Below are 3,193 nucleotides of genomic sequence, written 5' to 3'. Positions count from 1 at the left end.
ATTAAATAAACACTTACACAATAGATGCATAGTCATTAGTCAATTTGATATTGATGTTGTTATTGATGTGTTGTTAGGAGAAGAAAAGGCTATTAGGTCACCGTATGTCAGGTTATAGGTCAATTGGTTCAGGTCAAATTTAAGCATCAATTTTGAATACACATGTGAGAGTCTGTGATACAAAATGTATCATAATGAGGAATAATTTTGATATTCTGTCTTTAACTGGATATATATCGAGAAGTGCAAGGTGGATATACTAATATACCTTGGGATGTAAATGGTGAGCACAATTTAGAATGCCTAGTTGAGATGGATTTCACAAATAAATATAAAATAGTTACCAAAATCACAAAAGCTAAGCTTACGGAAAACTACCCAATATGGTGGTATAGGTGACAAGAAATACCATTTTTTCAACATTGCTGTAGTATGGTTGTGGTAACCTGTTACCTATGGCTTAATTAAGTTTCAGTGAAATAATGTCGCAAGTTAAAAATGCAAAATATAGCTCAACATTGAAAATAGAAGCATTTTAAACAGTTCCTTTTTGATAGTTGTGGAGCACCAAGTTCATGAAGTCATAAAAGAAATCAGGAACCACTTATTCCCATTTTACATATCAACTTTATTTCCCTAACGTGTTAGCAACACATATCCTAAATTTTAACGAAATCCGTTGATATTAAGCTTTCCAAAATGAAGTGATTTTAAAACATCAGTGATGTACCACCTTTTGGCTTCTACTTTTAAAAGCATGTAAGCTACGTTGATACCGATGCCACCAATAAAACGAGAAGATTTGCCCTTCATTTTGCATACCACTTTGTCCAATTTTTTTTGTAATTTCTTCACAAAATGCAAAAAAATGCAAAAAAAATCAATGGGTGTAGTACCCCTTAAGTCTGCAGCGAAATTCTTAGACGCCTAAGATTGCATCTTAGACGCCTAAGATTGCATCTTAGACGCCTAAGATTGCATCTTAGACGCCTAAGATTGCATCTTAGACGCCTAAGATTGCATCTTAGACGCCTAAGAATGCATCTTAGACGTCACGTCTAAGATTGCATCTTAGATTGCATCTTAGACGCCTAAGCGTATTATCTTAGGCGTATTTTGAAGGTATCCGCCATCCACAAACACCTTCTAAAGACGTCTAAGATAATACGCCTAACCTTAGGCGTCTAAGCTGCAATCTTAGACGTCAACGAATCACAGGGCCAGAAATTCCAAACAGCCAATCATCTTAAAGGGTTAACACCACATCTGGATTTATTCATAAAATGTTACACAAGCTCAGCATTTTATGGCATAACATAATCCATGATAATAAAAGTGTCCAACTCATCAAGGTCTTGACCATCTAAAAGAACATTGAGATATACACAAGGTTACCTGCCCAAATCATAGTACAAACATTCAATAATTGTTGGTATTTAGTTCCTGCACAAACCTGGCAGTTGACCTGGCCAACGTTTGTGGACCTTTAAGCGTATTCAATTATTGACCAATGAAATCTTAGACGCGTAAAATTTACATGCCTAAGATTTGTTACACGTCTAGGATGGGTAATTGTAATGATGGACGGTATCACCAATGTGAAGCAAAAACACCTAGAAGATTACCAGCAGCTCGTACTACAGATATCATGCGCACTGATGATCGATTATAAAGCACGGCGGGTTAATTTTAATTCGATACGATACGAGAAAATGGAATAAATAAACAAACTAAACCAATAAAACGATGGAACGATTTGACTTGAGAATGAAACACTTCTATGTTCCATGAGCAAGTACGCATTATATTAGCATAGTGTCTTTATCAAACCATTAGGAAAGAGTACTACTAAATCACTCCACGTTTCTAGCAGCAGCAATTAAAGTAGTCCACAATTTAGAAAAATGTTTCTTTAATTGGCACATTTTCAGCTTTAAATCAATATATAGTATAGCAAAAACAGTTGCAAAATATGTTAGATAATCAAGAAAACTACAGCTTTAAAGGAAAACTAACTAATACTAAATTAATATTAAAAATATAACTAATGCTGTTACGTAATCATGTGTGTGATATAATTTTTACATGTGTTGTTTGAAAAACAAAGGTACAGTGTTTATGTAATCATTGAGAAATGCCATGAAAACAATCCACATATGACGTCACAAGACAACTCTTAAAACATACTGACTGACCCTCGTATATACAGTATCCGTAAGCAAAAATGCGTATTATTTTGGTGATTTTACACTAATGCTGCGCTGCCAAGATACTTAATAACTTTTCTAACTGTATCCATTTTTAGCTTACAATGTTTGGATGCTCCATTCAAATGACAGTTTGTCAGCGTTAATGGAGCTCTTCGTGTTTTTGACGAACAGATATCTTTGAAATGCTTTTATCTTTGTTGTACTTGGCCTGGGGTAATAAGAGCTATTAGTGGTTATTTTGTTATTTTTTTGTTATTCCTCACAAAATAATAAGAAACAAAACAAATGAAAAAACAAATTCAAAGTGATAAAAAATCCTCACAAAATAATAAGAAACATAATGAAAAATAGGCAAAATGATGAATTCTAACTCACAAAGTAATAATAAGAAACATACGAAATAAAAAATGTGGAAAGTGATAAAAACAATCCTCACTATTTACCTCACAAAATAAATTTTAAAAACCATCAGAAATTAAGAAACATAAAAGATGTCCAAAGTGATACAAGAATCCTCACTTTTATTAAAAAAACATAAAAATAAAAAAGTGAGGATTTTTTTTCTCATTTTAACTTCCCTTAAATCGTGCTTCAACTGAACTATATAGTTCGCCCCATGGAAAGGCAGAAGGGACAGTAAAGATAGTCAAGAAACTCATAAAGAAGACAAATCAGAGGCAGAGGTGTCCAGTTAACAATACTAGATGGCGGAGTCTATATAATGATACAGGATCAAGACCCGTACAAAGACTGATGTCTCACGGAACTAAAACCCTCACCAAAACCAAAAACATTTCTGAAAATCCACGTAGTAGAAGGAGTAGAGAAGGATATAAGACGTATAAAGCCACAGACAAGGTGCTCAAGTGCCGTAAAACTATAACAACTACTGATAGGAGAAAATGTACGTCTCCAAAATATACAGAACTGAGCTAATTTCTGGTCCAAACTAGCAAAAACAGATGTATTTTTAGGATCAACAA

This window comes from Amphiura filiformis, chromosome 2, assembly GCF_039555335.1.
Source record: "Amphiura filiformis chromosome 2, Afil_fr2py, whole genome shotgun sequence".
Lineage (NCBI taxonomy): Eukaryota > Metazoa > Echinodermata > Ophiuroidea > Amphilepidida > Amphiuridae > Amphiura > Amphiura filiformis.
Note: the sequence above shows the minus strand (reverse complement) of the source record.